Raw genomic sequence first — 19,244 nt, forward strand, 5'->3', positions numbered from 1 at the left:
GGATGGACAGCACCTTCAGGGGTGGATAGCACCGAAAATGTGATCACGTACATGACTGCCATGTGATGAGTCAGTCGAAACGAAACATAGAGTCATCAGCTATTCCGTGACTGTGACAGATGAGTTTAAATGTAGAGCTCGTGAATCACTTTCGGACTGTAGTTTGAAAACCATCCACAACGCCGCAAAAACTCCCACAATTTGCTTAAGTTATAACTCTCATTTATTTAAATTCATCCAGTATGTGTGTGCGTTTGTGTGTGTGTGTGTGTGTGTGTGTGTGTGTGTGTGTGTGTGTGTGTGTGTGTGTGGTTAGTGGTGAGTGGTGTGTGGTGTGTGTGTGTGGGGGGGAGGGGGGGGCGTGTGTTATGGCAGTCTCAATAATAACATGATGTACATGGTGGAGCGTCTAGTTTTCTGCAAGAGGCCGTGGGTAAGAACGTCTTAATGTCATTTTAGAACCTGACACTGTCCTCGAAGTCATGGCAAAATAACAAAATGTATAGCTATGTGCAAAGTGTGCTACAGCAGAAACAAGTAATCTTTCAAACAATGAGACAGGGCTACAGTTAATGTCTCTTGCGATTTACAGTATAGTCCATGGGATACGATCATCCTCCTAAACCTTAAACTGGCCTCTGCAGTGGATCGATAGCTGTACATTTAATAGGATCGGCAGCAGCATCAGTTTGACAGGTAAATTCGATGATGAACGGGGTGTCCCATTAGGAATGCTATTCTGGCAAGCATCGCAACAACTCTCTCTCTGCGCCGGATCCATATTGCAGCCGGCCGGAGTGGTCGAGCGGTTCTAGGCGCTACAGTCTGGAACCACGCGACCGCTATGGTCGCAGGTTCGAATCCTGCCTGAGGCATGTATGTGCGTGATGTCCTTAGGTTAGTTAGGTTTATGTAGTTCCAAGTTCTAGGGAACTGATGACCTCAGCAGTTAAGTCCCATAGCGCTCAGAGCCGTTTGAATCCATATTGCAGCTATGCCTCACCACACCAGCACTGGCGCCTAGGTGAGTACTATATCAGATGAAGTTAGTGGTGCTGTCATAGTTCATAATATTTCACTGTTCGATGGTACAGAACAACGATGGTATTATGTTGGGCTGATAGATTTGAATGGACGCGGATTTGCTTTAGGCTGTAATATCTGTATCTAGTTTAGAGACGCACCACAATGCGCGCATTTCCACCGAATTTTCAAAACACGGTCCTGTTGCACTAACTCAGGTCGTTCTGTTTCTACATGGGTTGCATAAGGTGGTGGATATGGCTTTCTCAGAGTTCTGCTCAGTTTCGACTTAAACTGGAATGGTCACATGCGCAAAGCTGCAGAACTGAAAATAATTCCAGGATGCATAGAGACTGACTAAAAAGGTTAGAGAAAGGTGACTTGTTTCGAAATATGAGAGTGCCAGAAATAAGATTCACAAGTGACAGTGATTATTAGAGGACTTCTCTATAGGATCCAGTGCGTGTGTGTGGTTTAATGGAGAGACTTGATTCCAAATCATAGACAACATTTATAGCAGATAGCATAACACTTGATATCTGAAAAGCTAGTGGATATTTCTTATGACCTCAATCAGCACACTATCTACTACTGTTTGTGATCCTTTTCAACCAGTCATTGCCTGTAACTCAGTGGATATAGCGCAGAACCTCTGACATGGTATCTATATAGAATACGTTACACATACAGGAGAAATATCTATCAGTGTGAGGGAGTTGCAGACAGCGGTTTTATTCAATGTTCCTTAGCTGAATCACTTTCAAAATTCAGCTATTTTATCATGAGGTTGCATCATGGGTTATGTGTAACCTGCCTGTAGGTTTGATCATATCTGCTCCTACGACCACTGTCTAGGTATTTCTCCAGAGAACGATGTGATTCGTAGTTAATGTCATACCTCGATTTATAAAGCCAGTACAGTTTTTTTAACATGGATACTTGTGTGCACCTGTTGAACCAAGACCGCTTGTGACAGTAACATGCAGTAGTTGTTGTGACCAGGTTTTTTAACATCTGGCCGATTACGCCTCTCTTTCTAAGACACAGTGTTAACACTCACAAGAAAAACTTATGAGACATGTTCACCCATCGCTGATTTTGTCTGAGTATTATTTTGTATCTTGTGGAATCATTTATTAGCGAAGTATTATACTTAGTAGTGGTAGGGAATGCATGATAGGTTCACCTTGAGCAGCAGGCTTATAAAGTATGTGTTTGTGTTCCAACATGTGGAAAGGAGATGACTGTGGAATACTGTGATAGCAGAGGGAAGAGTATGTCAAGTCATAATAATGGTTCAGATATTTCTATTTTGAGAGTCGCAGCTGTCAGCAGTGTGTATTTCCAATACTTCACTCACTATCGAATGTCGTTCAACTGAGACCACGATCGTAACTTTTAGTTGTAAGCATAGTGATCAAATATATATGTGACCGGTTTTATAGGGTGATTCAGTCTATGCATGATTCACGTTTCCCATTAACAGTAGGATCTGTATGAATGGAGAGGCCTGTTGGATCATAGGAATGTAGCTGAAATAACCTTGTCGTCGTCTAGACGGCAGAATAGCGAAATAATACTTAGTATGTGTTTGATAGCTTTTGTGATCGCGTGGAAATTTCAGAAGATTCGATATGGATGTGTGTTTGCGCTGAGTCATTATTTCCGCCTATGTAAATTATTCATTTCATTGCTTCTGCACATTTGACACCTTTATTTAGTTGAGAAACACGTTAATAGACTTTGTAAATAACAGGGATTACTTGAAATCTGTTACATCACCGACATCGGTAGTAACGAGTGGAAATATCAGTTTCTTCTTATTGTTTTGAGTCTTTTTCAAGTGAAGGTCCTTGCACATGGGATACGATGTTACGTCAGTGATCAGTAGGATGCTATCATGTGCTTGATATCGAGAAATACCGCAAAAATCTTATAATATTAACGCAGACCATGCGAAAATACATCTGTTCTTGTAATCACAGAGTCCAGAAATGGGTTTAGAAAAGCAAGCAAGCAATCAGGTCCAGACCATAAACGGTAACGCATTTGTGTCGAGGGGAAGCAAGCCCAAATTTGTAGAACAGTTCTGAGAGTGACCCCAGTCTACTGATTGTCTTCTGGTAATGCATAGAGGGTGGATGCCTACCCAACCTTGCATTGTATATCTAATGCTGTGAGGGATATATACGGCGCTGTCTCTCTTCATGGTATATGTAGGAGTGATGTAAAAGGGATGATTTTGTATGGCACAGGAAACGAATTTTACGTTTACTACATCGAGATGGTAGGCAGTGATATATTGCTGGGTTGGAGATCGGTTTCACACTCTTATATTCGAGCTCCTGTTCTCGGTGGGAGAGCAGTGTAATTGAGTGGGAGTCTTTCCTTATTTGACGATATGGAGGATAGTTTGTAAGATTTAATTGTCAGTGCAGTATGGTGATCAGTGTAAAATAGGTTTCTGCTTCTGAAATTCCCATCTGAAGAAAGAAAGAAAAGACGGACTGTGCTTCCACACAGTCGGCATCAGTAATTCACAGGGTAAGTTCGATAAGAGCCAATCATAATGCTCGATTCATTCACGCTGACCCCGGTGGAGGTTTGGGTCCTTCCTCGGGCATGGGTGTGTGTGTTTGTCCTTAGGATAACTTATGTTATGTAGTGTGTCAGCTTAGGGACTGATTACCTTAGTAGTTAAGTCGCATAAGATTTCACACACATTTGAACATTTGAATTTGATTCATTCACAAGACATTCATTTGTGATGGGATAGGGAGTCTCTACATAGCGGTGGCAACATTTTTGTGTGTTGAAAGGAGGAAAGGTAACACATTACGGATGGGGTGTCACGTTAGGACCATGAGGAAGCGTGCATGCGATGTTATTCTGCGCTATTTTCGTAAACTTGTTCTGTTAGGACAAGAATTTCTGTGCAAACAATTTGACATCAAGAAAGTGAGTGTTAACTATTTCTGGGACACTTTACAATTTCCGAAAGGCCAACTTGGTTCTGATTTTACATAGCCATGTGACGCTGGGCAGTTAAGCATGGTATGAAGACGAAATTTCTTAGAGTGTGTGTTCGCAGCACAGAATTGTGTGGTAATGAAACATGGACCGTGGAGAAACTAGAATAGAAGATAATCGAAGCATTTGAGATGTGGTGTTACAGACGAATATTGAAAAGTAGATGGATTGATAAGGTGAGGAACGATGAGGTTTTGCACAGAATCGGAGAGGAAAGGAATGTGTGGGAGACACTGACAAAGAGAAGGACAGGATGATGATGTTGACACAGGAAAGGAATTCGTGGCGGGCCGCATCAAACCTGTCAGAAGAGTGATGACCCATAAAAGAGGGAAAACCCCTTTCTTACTTGTAAGCTGTAAATTTTCCTTATCGGAATATGCAGATTGGGTGATGTGCATTTCCTTCCGAGGTTGAGTGTTAATAAGTTTCTTGAATGAAGTGTGCATGAAGCATGATGCTGCATGCTGGAGCCTTACCACCGGCATCATGGAAATGGGAGATCATTGCTCTGACTGAACCACCCAGGGACACCAGAGGGTATGTGATGTTCAGAGGCCGGCTCTGCAACGACCAATGCTGCTTCCACTGTCTCTCGCGCAGCCACAAGTGGCACTTACACTGCTTGCATGCCTGTCTGATACCAGACCCCACGAGCACCATTCTAGGTGCCCATCCCACAGCGAGCTTTTGTGGTGGTGGTGTTGGTGGCATCTGTGTAACATACTAATAATGGGAAAAAATTAGGTACACAACTCAAGGCCTTAGTGAAGTCTGTTCTGTGAGCAGATAACAGCAATTAAGTAGATCAATATTACACAAAAATGATTATATGCTTTAACTTTGACAGTTGCATTGTAATCATCTCTTACAGTCTGGGTCACAGGACCGCGCAGTTCAGTCGATCTTCAGGCCAGTTCTCCCACACAATCAAATGTTTCTTCCTCGTAATTCAAAAGGGCGAGATGCTACTGCCTTTCAGCAGCCACCATCTCAGCTTCGCCGGAACTGTTGTTTTGGAGCCATTGATGCATCATACGGAAGTCATCTACAACAAGCTACTGATAATAAGAAACAACAACTAGGAAATCTGTACTGAATGTGTCTACAGCGAAATAGTGATAATGCATAACTATCGATAACAAAAAATTAATTGAAAATTGATACCAGATGAGAGTGATAACTCCTGCTCATCATTCTAGATGCATACCAATGCTAGACTGTCATTCTTCTCTAGCTCCGTAGTAACATCTACAATAATGAAGAAATACGCCTCATTCAATTCTACATAATGAAAAAAACAGAAACATATTAAATGATGTAAATACGTTCCTTAAGCATTTCGGACTCCAGTGGCCACTCAAGGTCAGGCAGCTGCTGCTCTAATGCTGCAACAGCGAGATCAAATATTTCGTAAGTACTTGTTACGATTTGAATATCAAGTACTGTTTACTGAGAATGTGAACTATCAACCTGAATTTGGAGATGTACTAACATGGTGGTATCACTTCGACTTGCTGCTGCTGTTGACTTTCACCATCCAGCTTCTTCTGTTCTAATGATAGAATAGCAGTAGAAATGTTAAACGCACTTGAATACTTTAAGAGGTGTATTATGAACATGTAAACTAACACACAACAATTTTGTGGACCCACATATTCGCTGGGAGAAACACATGACGTCGTCTAGGGGGATGGGTGGGGTGATTGGGGTGGTGAGGGTAGCCGTAACTAATTAATCAGTTTAATTAATTTGCATATCAATTGGATATCAAAATTCCTCTCGTGTTGCCCTTATCCTTCTACTGTCGTTTTCTGTTTGGTTTGATGCATCTCGCCGCAAATTACTCTCTTGTGCACAACTCCTCACCCACATCCTTAACTATATGTGATTTTTATTAATTCAGAGCGCCAACGGCCTTGCCGCAGTAGTAATACCGGTTTCCGTCAGATCTCTGAAGTTAAGCGCTGTCGGGCTGGGCTAGCACATGCATAGGTGACCATCCGGTGTGCCGAGCGCTGTTGGCAAGCACTCAGCCCTTGTGAGGCAAACTGAGGAGCTACTTGATTGAGAAGTAGCGGCTCTGGTCTCGTAAACTGACATACGGCCAGGAGAGCGGTGTGCTGACCACATGCCTCTCCATATCCGCATCCAGTGACGTCTCTCAGCAGTGGATGACACGGCAGCCCATCGGTAGCGTTGGACCTTCCAAGGTCTGTTCAGACACAGGAAAAAAAAATTAATTCAGAGCAATGCAGTTCGCCCTAGGCTAAAGTTTCTTGTTAGTATTCCGCATTTACCTACTAAACACAATTTATATTCTCTAACCTCAGCACCCTGCAATCTCTATGTGACTTAGAAACGCTTATTTCTGTGATACAGCGGTGGGTTAATATTTGAGAGTAGTTAATACTTAAAATTCATGGCTTAGCATTCATTTGAAGAAAAGTCACGAATTTCCTGACCTCTCCGGACGAAGTATATTACCGATACTCAAATAATTATATTTAACAGGTAATTCAAAATATACTGAAAATAAATATCACTCTCGAGCTGAGTGCACACAGTGTTTAAGCTCCCTGGCAGATTTAAACTATGTGTTGGACGTTGACTGGAAACTGAGAACTTTGTCTTTCAATGTCTAGTGCTCTCCAGACTGAGCTATCCAAGAACAATTCACTTACAGCTTTCCTACTGCCAATACTTCTCCTGCATTCCACATATGAACGAAGTTCTCCTGCGTATCTACTGGAGCCACCGCTCCTGGAAGAAAGTATACAGTGCACACTTGGGTTAGCCATAGAGTAGCAGAATGTTTTCATTCTGCAACGAAGTGTGGACTGATGTAATAGTTCACGGTAGATAAAAACTGTTTTAAAGTTTTAAACAGGGCTGTAGCTTCAAAAACGTATGCCAGAAAACCTGTAGAGGTTGAAGAAAATAAGCCAACCAGTTGCAAATACAAGTTTTGTGGAACCTTTGATCTAGGTTATAAAAATTTTAGACTTATTTTCTCCAGAAAACTACTCTCGTCATATGAGACATGAGAGAACTTAAATAACCACAAGCAATGACTTAAGACTGAAGCACTATAATGTCACATGTGTGTATACGAGAATATTTACGCCTGTAGTTGTACTAATGGGCCGAACCACTTGGCATTTGCTCTGCACACCTGCAGTACTATAATGCTGCAAACCTACGCCATGACTATTTGATTATTTGTGTTCTTAAAATGGATGTCTCATACGACAAGAGTGGTTTGATTTTATTCAGTATACTTGATCAGCATTTAATGTAACGAAGTCTATTACACCTTCCTGAGGAAGACAATTTTCAATTCGTTGAAACTTAGGTCAAAGGTTCCAGTGAACATTTATTTACAATTGGTTAGCTCATTCTTTTCAGCCTCTCCAAATCGGAAACTGTTTACCGTACTGGGACTCGAGCTTAGGCCTTTGACTTGTGAGACCCATTGCCTTACCGAGTATCACGTCACGAGCTAGAGTTCGGGCTCTCAGTTTTACCGCTGTCTGCCATCTATCTTCCAACCTTAGCAGAAGTTCTTCTGTGTACCTTGCAAATTTATCTCTTCTGGAAGTAAGCAAGGGCACTAGGAGGATCGTGTTTGGATAGTTCCGTCGATAGAACACTTACTTTGAAAAGGTAAACTTCAAGTCTTCTTGCAACACGTAGTTATAATGTGGCAGAAAGTTTCTAACCAGCGCATTCTCTGCTGCTGAGTGAAAATCTCTGAGACTGTGGCTAAGCAGTGTCTCACAAACATCCATTTCTTACATGGCAAATTATTGCCAAACACTTCAATAACTTGTTTTTTATTTTGGTATACTGATCCCAATAATCAGTCAAGTAAAATCTCTAATGCAGCGTAAAATCTGCTGAAATATTCACTACTGACAATGATTGCCTTCCTAATTATTTCAACATCCACTTTGCTTTTCGTGTAGTGAAGGTGTCATGTAATTACGGCAGCTCTGGGAACTTTCGGTGGCTCCCGAAGGGAAAGTTTTATGTAGGGGAACAAATAGCTGTCCAGTTGCTTTCTGCTGAAAGTCGTTCTCCACGCAGGTGTAGTGCACACGAGGACAGTCTGTCGTTCCAGCAGGAGCTTGGAGAGTGGACAGTCAGTGGGTCATAGAACCGCGTTGTGAGAGAAGCGAAGGCATTCCTTTTTTGTAAGTATGTACATACGTATACAAACAAGTCGTTAAAATATCAGAATAATTGGGTGAATTATTCACGAGAAAGAGCTTCACAAATTGAGCAATTCAACAACACGTTGATCCAGCTCTGGCTCTTCTGCAAGCAGTTATTATACTTGACATTCATTGACAGAGTTGTTGTACATCCTCCTGAGGCACATCGTTACAAATTCTGTCCAATTGGCTCATTACATTGTCACGATCCCGAGCTGATTGGAAGGCCCTACCCATAATTCTCCAAACATCCTCAATTGGAGAGACTTGCGTCTATTGCTTGCCAAGGAAAGGTTTTTCAAAACATGCATTGAAAAGTCATGACATGTGTGGATGGGCATTACCTTGATAATATGTAAGACCAGGATGGCCTGCATGTAGCGCAACAAAATATCGTTGGCGGACAGGCGTGCTGTAAGGCTGCCGCGGATGACAAGATGACAACCGAAGGAGTCCTGCTGTGAGTTGAAATGGGGCTCCAGACCATTATTGCAGGTTATCAGGCCATATGATAGGCGATATTCAGGTTGGTATTCCACCGGTTACCCGGGGCATCTCCAGGCAGGATTCCTCTGGTCATCTGGTATGTTCAATGCAGGACTCATCACTGAATGAATTCTACTCCATATTCCAGGTAAAGACATGTCTGGACACCTGACGGCCGCTCGCCATACTGCCCGACAACCAGGAATGCTGCTCTTGGGTGCCATTTCCCTCCAAAGCAGGACCTCTTCGGTTGTCATATGCGGCACCCTAAACAACATACCTATCCGTCGACGTTATTCTGTTCCCCGTTTTGCTGCCCTTCAAGGCGAGCCATTCTGGGTTTATATTTTGTCAAGATAATTCCCGCCCGACCACAGTGGGAGTTTCTATTGCTTGTCTTCGTGCTTGCCAAACCCTGCCTTGACCAGCAAGGTCACTGGATCTCTCCACGACTGAGAACTTTTGAAGCATTATGGGCAGGTTCCTCCAATCAAATCCGAATTTTGTCTATCTAATGCACCAATAGACACAATCTGGCACGATATCCAGATATAGAATAACGTCGACGTACAGGTCTGCTGTAAGGGTGCCGCTTATGACAACCGAAGGGGTGCTAAAAATGGTTCAAATGGCTATGAGCACTATGGGACTTAACCTCTGAGGTCATCAGTCCCCTAGAACTTGAAACTACTTGAACATAACTAACATAAGGACATCACACACATCCATGCCCGAGGCAGGATTCGAACCTGCGACTGTAGCGGTCGGGCGGCTCCAGACTGTAGTGCCTAGAACCGCTCAGCCACTCCGGCCGGCGAAGGGGTCCTAGTATGGAGAGACATTCAGCAACTCTTTCACTAAATGCCAAGCCTAATAATTGCTTGCAAGAGGGCAGGAGTGGCCAATGCATTACTGACTTGCTCAATTTCTGAAGCTCTTTCCTTTGAATCAATCATGCAATGTTTCTGAAACTTATCATTTACTTGTCTGTAGAGGAACTCCACATCTACCGACTTTCGTATGATTTGTGCTTGGCGCGCCTCTTTCCTGTCTTAGAGTGTATTCAATTGTTGAGAAATGACTAAATGCCGAGATCGGGAAGCGCCGGCGTTATACATGGGGCTTGGGGTAATGAGCTTGACGGCGATTCATATTCGTGACGACTGCAGTTACGTTCCAATCCAACGATCTATGATTTCCCTGAATCACTGACAGTCACTGCCACACTGTTGTTTCGAAAGGTGAAAGGCCAATTTCCTCGAAGACATTTCCCCTCATGCTAACTTGCTCTTCGTTTCTGCTGTGATCGTCGTAGACGGTGCGTTAAACTGTAATTTTCATTTTCCCCGTACGGCAGCAGGATAAGCCGCTACGTCGTTGTGTTACGAGCTCACTGCTGCCGATATTATATAGTCTAAATCCATGCAATACTGTTCCAATTAATCGTTCTCTCCTTCTTACTAATAGTAAGCGTGTTTGCTCCAAAGTTCCTATGTTTGACACCGAACTGTTTTTTAGTTCTTTTTTTTTTACAGTGTCGTAACCCGCTGATGGTGTGAGACTAGGTGTCAAATTAATACCTTTCTATCTACGTTCAATAGTTAGCCTTCGAGAACCAATACGAATTGAACTTTATGCAAAGGCTTCGATTCATATTATAGATCCACCCAGTTCACAACTTCATGTCTGTTAAGGCATAGTAATCGGAACTTGCAGCTGAATCTAAACATATTTAACCCCAATTGCGTAACTTGAACATTATGAATGCTGTCGCAAGTGGAGTGGGCAATATTTAGGGATATGACAAGAATGATCATTCGAAGCAAAAACGTCTGGCAAACAAGGGCTCTAAAGTGCATACCTTAACAACTAAGAGCACTTTCTCATCCTGGATGCTGTGAATCAAATCTCTTCTACAGTAAGATCTTTGTTATCCAAATTTGGTATGGACCAAAACAAAAAGAAATCTACTAAAAATGAACTCTATCAAGAATTACGAGTACCTTGCCCAGTAGAAGAGATACGTTGTAACACTACCGCCCTGTCGGACGTGCGTTAGCTCTATAAAGCCTGTACTGTAATAAGTTCACGGGCTTCACCTTGTAAACAAGGATTTTAGTACATAATTTGACCGAGTGTACCTAATGGAAGCAAGATCGAACCTATACTCAGTTAGTAACTACAGTGATGCGTCAAGCAAATGTAAAGTATAATTACGCGTTCGCACGGACAAGAAGTACACACAGTAGATATTACCAATGATTAATAATACGGTCGCCAGCCTAATTAGGCATTGAGTGAGTTTTTCCTTGTACAAGTGAGTGCATGTACAAGCATAACAACACGTAGTACTGTTGCGTTATATGGCAAAGTTTGGCATAGGAAAAATCCACTGAACTAAAGCTTTCTCCTTTTGTACTAAATTGGACGAGCTATAAATACACAACACCACACAGCAATGATTACTACGAACTGCATTTTGTATATTGATCAGACTGAAATCGGGCATAGATTACCCTAGAATTAGCAATTTTGAAAACACACATACAATGTCACTATTAAAATTGGAAAAAACACTAATACACTTAGGTTTGATATAGAAATTAACTTTACTGTTCAAATCTGACCACTCAAGATGTGAAAGAATGGACAAGAGAAGGGGGGGCCCTGAAACTGTTATGGTCGTTATACTAAAACTATTAAGTCCTGAAGGTAAATTAACACTCAAAATTATCAATCTATGGATTACTACCCTTTCCTCTTATTTCTGAATTAATTAACTATCATTCTTTCTGTCTCAAATTAATTGTCATTGCTAGCTCAATTCAAAATTTATCTTTCAATTTAATCAAACTGTTGTTCTTTACTAACATTTGCATTAACACACATAAATATAAACTTCTTTATAATATAGATTTGTCTGCTGACAATTCTCGTTAATACTAACTTTAAACTTTCAGTTCGGGATACTCGGGTTGCACAATATGTGGTAAGGACCCTGTCTAGGTCAGTGATAAGGATAAGTAACGGCTAAGGCAATTCTGGTAAAAGTGACGTTATTATTGAACAGTTAGAAACAGTTTCGACACTGGTCCACACAGATACACTTCTAAAGATGAAATAAATGTTTGACCTGTGCACGTCGGTGCGGCGGATGGCGGGCAGCGAGATAGCAAGAAGCACAGCACACATGCAAGCGCGGCTAAGGCTCTCACTGCATCGGCACTTTCCTTCTTCTTAGCGTCGTAATCTTTCCAATTTTGTGCCTAAGAATATAGCCATGCCAAGTAGTCGTCGGAATCGGCACATCCAAGGCTCAATGGAATTCACTTTTCCTGGATAGCCTCCTCGGTACGGTACATGTTCCTCTGACCGATGCCCAACTCCGACTGTTCTACTGAGCCCGTTGTGCCGAACCGCGCCAGTGTGCGTTTTCCCGCGCTCGCCTACTTTCACCTTTTCCCGCTCCCCTACAGGTAGGGTATTCACCTCAGGTTTTCTACTACACATATCCTAATGCATTACCTACGTATGGACCAAGTGTATAAATTACAATTTTCACATCTTACAATAGTTTTAACATTAAGTACACTTCCCTTTGATTATCAAATTGCTTGAAATGTAACATACATAATAATATTCATTTCAGAAGTTGCTCACAGTTTCTTTAACATGACACGAAAAGAAAAAGAAATTCAAAACATTACTTACATTAATTTATCGAAATTCAGAAAAAAAATTGTTATATGTACAGTAGTCGTTACAACGTTCCACTGTAGCGAAAATTCGCACATACTCATAGCTCTTAGAGCCCATGTACACTCGACATTTTTTTACTTTTATTGGTCCATATCACTACCACATAAAATATGGAAAGCAAACAGCTAAAGAAGACGGGACTTGTTTCACAGTAGCGAAGACGACGAGGTGCTCAAAGCTCTTAAAGTGTGAATTTTAGAGCCAATTTTACTTCCAAAGGTAGGTCCCTCTCATGTCCCCGAATACTGACTATTCCTACTGGAATACTCTTTAGAGTTACCTCGTCCGGTTTTAGAGCTGAGAATTTGGTAAGACTTGCCCAACCTTCGTTACTGGCTTAATTAAAAGGGGTGTTCAACAAGTACTGCGACACATTTTTCCTTAAAGGAGGTTGGATTTATTCAATATTCCAATACACAGTATTGTTCTTCACTCATCTGGCTACTCTCCGTTCAATGCGATGGCCTTACGCCACCTTACTGAGAGGCCTCTTATGCCGGCATGGTGCCACTCTACTCGACGATATCTGAGCCAACTTCTTGCTGCATCAGTAACCTCCTCATGATCCACGAACGTCTTCCTTCGTTGGACCAAACAGGTGGACGTTGGGAGGTGCGAGGGCGGATGAGGAAGAACAGTGCAATGAGGCTTAGTGAGCTCCTTTCGGGTGCGCACACTTGTGTGAGGCCTTGAGTTGTCATGAAGAAGCATACGTTCGCTTGCATTCCTGTAAAATGCACATGTTGAAGTCCCTTCTTCATTTTCTTAAGGGTAAACTAGAGCGAGGAAATGAAACACAATAACCCCCACAGAGTCTCAGAAAACTGAATTTACAGGCTGAGAGCGTGGCTCAAACTATATCTTCGGAGGTGGTGTGACGCCACTCCATGCGTTGCCGTTTTGTTACTGGTTCGAAGTGATGAACCCACGTTTCATAGCCTGTGACGATGTTCGACAGAAAATTATTACAATCAGCCTCGTAGCGCGCAAGCAGTTCAGTACAGACGTTCTTCATATGCTCTCCATGATTTTCTGTCAGATGGGGAGGAATCCCGCGGCCACACTCCTTTGAGTACCGAAACTGATGGACGAGTGTGTCAGCATTGCCAACAGAGACGTCCAGAAGTGCAGCAAAGTACTTGATTTTGAATCGTCGAGCACCTGGAATGAGAGTGTCCGCACGTTCCAACATCACAGGAGTCACGGCTGTGTGTGGCCGGCAGTATTTGTGCAATCTTATTGCGATTATGACAGGCACCTTGCCCAACGACTCATCGTGCTTTTGTTCACTGCCAGCTCGGCTTCATATTACGCAAGCGCCTATGAATATTAGCGATGCTTTGGTTTTATACCAAAAGAAACTCAGTGGAAACCTGCTGCGTGTATTCACATCTGTTACAAACGCCGTTTTGAAGGCTACGTACAGCGCCGCCATGAACCTGTAGGAGCTGCAGCGTGAATACTCCAAGACGTCCCACAAGGAATTTTAACAACCGAGATTGGCCGAGAAAAAATTTCTTGCATCACTTATTGAATGCGCCTCGTATTTGCACCAATATTAACTAACGTTTTCCCCTAGCGATTTCTCGATTTATATCTCATTATGGGTCACCTCTTAGCAAAAAGTTATAAATTTTCGTAAACATTCAATATAAAATTTAAACCTTTTTGTACGTGAATATTGTTTACAATTTTTCCGCAACAACAGACACCTGGTGCATAAAATACGAAATACGACTTAGTTTCAAAAGACGTAACTTCTTTTCCTAGAAAACGGATGGAATCTAATGTCTGATCGCCACGTAGTAGACTAGGAGCTTAATTTTCACGTTGAGTATCACCACTAAGCGTCTTAGATACCTAAGCTGTGACATTTGTATATAACTTATGATACGTTTGGCTGCATATGGGATTTACGACATCTCATTTTACACATTTAATATAAGGACACTATGTGTTTGCACTACGACCGAGCCACGTACAGTCTTCAACAGAGAATCATCTGCTACGTATACCGGTCCCGCTATGCAGCTGTGAAGGCCGTTTGGAACTAGCTATACTCGGTGGGGCTGGACAGGGAGGCATAGCGTATAGAGGTGGAAAGTGTGATCTCTTGTCTCCTATAATATACGCTAAAGAGGATTAGTGCGGTAATCTCTCACTGCTCAGCGCTGCGGTCGTTTCGCGCGCTGTATTGTGCATGTTTATAAATGGTATATCGTGTGCTTAGTTGCTGATTAGCGGATACTTTTAGTTATATATATGCATTTCTGCAACGGTACGTTTATTAGTGGTGCTTGATTATAAATTAAACCGAAATACATGGTTGCCAAGCGCATATTTCGATTGAAATTAGTAGTTGAGTCTGTACTCTGCTAAACTGAAGTGACGATGCCTTACTAATTGGTGTCTGGTTGTAAGTCACGTTACAGAAGTAGCAAAAAGGTAAGACGTTTTTAGCCGGCCGAAGTGGCCGTGCGGTTCTAGGCACTGCAGACTGGAACCGCGAGACCGCTACGGTCGCAGGTTCGAATCCTGCCTCGGGCATGGATGTGTGTGATGTCCTTATGTTTGTTAGGTTCGACTAGTTCTAAGTTCTAGGGGACTAATGACCTCAGAAGTTGAGTGCCATACTGCTCAGAGCCATTTGAACCATTTTAAGACGCTTTTCCAAGCCCCTAAAATATGTAGAAAATTTTGACAAATGGAATGTTATCCTAAGAGAAGACAAGGAGCTAACAAGAATCTCATACCTTTGTGATGCTCATTTTGCTGAAAATTTAATTTTAAAACAGATAAATTCATTATTGATGAAAAGGAATTACAATTTCCCAAAATTAATTGGCCCTTGAAACCAAATTCAGTTCCTCACATTTTCCCGAATTTGCCCAAGTATTTATGTAAGCCACTGAAGCCAAGTAAATTTCCCACAAAAAGGAAAGCTACTTGAAAAATTGTGAATAAAACACCCACCAAATGTTTAAGTAATTGTGACAGTGATACCATCTTCTAGATTGTTTTCTGCTACATATTAAATCTTCTACGGGTTATAGGCACTGCTTGAAACATAGTCTTTTACCTCTTCATTGATATCTGCATTTGAGAAGACTCTTAAAAAGTTTGAAACACGTGTATGGTATTAATAAGACAGCTGCAGATGCTACTGAAGAGAATTTTAGAGAAGAGACTGATCAAAACAGATTTACAGTGGTAATTATCGGTGATGAGGTTAAACTCAGAGAGGATGTTCAGTTCAGTAGGACCTCTTTATTCATAGATGGCTTTGTAAGTTTTGGCAGCATGTCAACTGCAGGCCAAAATAATGAAACTTCCTGGCAGATTAAAGCTGTGTGCCGGACCGAAACTCGAACTCGAGACCTTTGCCTTTCGCGGGCAAGTGATCTACCATTTTTTTTTTTTTATTATTTCATTTTGTTCGCTTTTGTTCGTTGCATCTGCTCGGGGCAGACGTCGTAAAACATCCGTTTAAGTTCGTTGTTCATCCATTTACTCAGTTTTTTTTTTTATTACAGAGGGCAGCTAACCGTCTGACCGAACAAGCTGAGCTACCGTGCCGGCACCATCTGATCTACCCAAGCACGACTCACACCTCGTACTCACAGCTTTACTTCCGGCAGTACCTCGTCTCTTACCTTCCAAACTTTACAGAGGCTCTCCTGCGAACCTTGCAGGTCTAGCACTCCTGAAAGAAAGGATATTGCGGAGACAAGGCTTAGCCACAGCCTGGGGGATGTATCCAGAATGAGATTTTCATTCTGCAGCGGAGTGTGCGCTGATATGAAACTTCCTGGCCGGAGAGCTTCTGTAAAGTTTGGAAGGTAGGAGACGAGGTACTGGCTGAAGTACAGCTGTGAGTACGGGGCGTGAGTCGTGCTTGGGTAGCTCAGATGGTAGAGCACTTTCCCGTGAAAGGCAAAGGTCCCGAGTTCGAATCTCGGTCCGGCACACAGTTTTAGTCTGCCAGGAAGTTTCATATCTGCACACACTTCGCTGCAGAGTGAAAACCTCATTCTCAATACTAAAATAGTGTTTTAGCTGATCAAGCCCTGTTTTTATGTTCGAACCTCTGCTACACAGTTGGGTACAATCAGTTGTACTCTATGCCAGTAAAAATGCAGCTCCTTCAGAAGTGTTAGCAACAACTTTAATTCAGGTTATAATACAACTGGAGCAGACACATTGTAAAGTGGTAGCGTCTACATGTGATAGCAGCCTATCTAACAAATAATCTTGTAAACATTAACATATATTAGGAAGGAAGGAGGATACTGAATGCTGTTTTCAAAATCCTGTTGATGAGAACAGAAAATTTTGAGCTTTTTCTGATACAATACATTTTTTTAAATGCATGTGTAACCACTTTCACCTGAGTTTGCTAGTCTAAAGACATTTAGCAAATAGTAATATTTTTTTTCTGTGTAGAGAGAATGTGGCAGCGTGGAGTTTGTAGGTAGTGAGCCAACTGAAAAATTTACTTTATATATAAATGATATTTTCCATGATGTACTCAAAAACTTCATTATGTGGAATGAGAGAAGATTCAGATCACCGCAAAATTCAGCAGCATGTTTCTCATATTCTGACCACTTCAAACATCATTGTGCTTCAAGCAGAACATTGAAATTGATCAGAGTAAAACTATAGAGCACGTTAGAAGTAGATGAATACTTGTGAAACAAAGGGTTCAAATATTTATTGACTGCCAAGTTAAATCTGGATCCACTATAGCGACATTTTGGTATTATTGGATCACTGACCTGTCATGACCACCTTCATCAGTAGACTTTCTGCGTTTACGTATGTGCTTGTCCAGAGGATTTTCTCAAAGGGAGGGAATTGTGAATCAGGGAGAGAACCCACTCTTACATCCTACATCAATCAGATAATAATCTTGGCCGAGAAGACTAAGAAGCAATATACTGACAACAGAAAACCTATACTTGAGAATACAGAAGAAAAACTAATTGCCTTAAACGCCAGTGTAAGTCATTCTGAGTGGAAGCCATTAAGTCCTACGACAGTGTTCTTGATAACGCAAAAAATGTATTGTACACAGCATAGCAAGCTGTATTGTACATTAGGTCTCAAAAATCACTAACTCTTTTCCCTGCTTAGATTCGCTAAAGAATTCGTCAGTAGAAAATCGTTCTTTTCAACTTTTCACTAACCTGAAAGGGTACGGTTCTCGGCAAGGAGAAATTTCGGAAGTACTGTTAAATGTCTTGCTGATACAATTTTTTTTTCTTCTTCTGCTTTCTGGTGTGACTCGTGTTTCGTCATGTGTTTTGTCATTCTGTATTAAAGAATGCGCTGGATTACGTAAACAGCCGTTTCGTATCACATACTTCCTTTCTTGCTTATTCGAAACTTGTAAGAAAAGGAAATGCATCGTATTACTAGATCAAGTATGCCTTTACGACCAGAAACACGTCGGAAAATGTCTTCTTGACAGTGTTTTATTCACGAAAGCAATTCAGCATTTACTATTTAAAACAAATGTTTCATGGACGCGACAGAAATTAAGAACGAAGCAATTATAAGCAGTAGTCTACTATGGTTTAGGAGTCACCAACAGGGCAGCGCTGGCTTCGAAGCTAAGAGGGTAAGACAATTATTATCTGCAAAGTAGTTATAAAATTTTAAGGTAATCAAATAGGAAACTTACAAGAACATCATTTTTCAACATACTCTCCTTGCGTTTCAACGCACTTGGTCCATCGCTTTACAGGCTTCATGTTGCCCTCATAAAAGAAGGTTCTCGGTTGAGCTACGAGCCAAAGATGCACTCCTTCTTTCACTGCTTCGTCTGAGGGACATCAACGGCCCCTTAACTCCTGTTTAAGTGGACCAGACACGTGATAGTCAGAAGGGTCAAGATCAGGACTACATGGAGGATGATCCAGTACTTCAAATTTAAGTTTCTGGAGCGTTTCGGCAGTGTGGGCAGCAGTATGTGGACGGGCATTGTCGTGCAACAACACAACACCTGTTGACAGCAATCCTCGGCGTTTCCTTCGAATTGCACGCTTTATCCTGGCAGTAAGCATCTCACTATAACGTACACTGTTTATTGTTGTGTCCTTTCACCATAATGTTCCAGTACCGGAACATGTGGGTCCCAATAAACCGTATGAATCAGTTTACCGCGGACGATTGGGTCTTGAACTTATCCTTGCACGGCGAATTTGGATGTTTCCATTACATACTCTGCCGTTTACCCTCCGGCTCGTAATGATGGATTCATGTTTCGTCACCAGTAATGATCCTGTCTAAGATGTTGTCCCCTTCGTTACCACAGTGATCGAAATGTTTTTTTCCAGATGTCCAAGCGCGTTTGTTTATGCAACTGTGTGAGATGTTTTGGGCTCCATCTTGCACAAACTTTATGAAACCCAAGTCTGTTGTGGATGATTTCGTAGGCAGACTAATCCGCAGACGATGTGCCACTTCGCCAATAGTTAATCGTCTGTCTAAGAGAATCGTTTCACGTGTACGCTCAATGGTTTCATTGGGGCGGTAAACGGTCTTCCGGGTCCTTCATAGTGCGTAGCACTAGTCCGACCATTTCTGAATTCGTTGACACTCCGTTGCGGTAGAAAACTGTTCCTGTACTGTAGCGAAAGTCTTCGATGAATTTCGGCCCCTGATACGCCTTCCGACCACAAAAAACGGATCACTGAACGTTGCTCTTCTTTGGTGCAAATAGAC

Source organism: Schistocerca cancellata, chromosome 8 (genome assembly GCF_023864275.1).
Source record: "Schistocerca cancellata isolate TAMUIC-IGC-003103 chromosome 8, iqSchCanc2.1, whole genome shotgun sequence".
Taxonomy (NCBI): domain Eukaryota; kingdom Metazoa; phylum Arthropoda; class Insecta; order Orthoptera; family Acrididae; genus Schistocerca; species Schistocerca cancellata.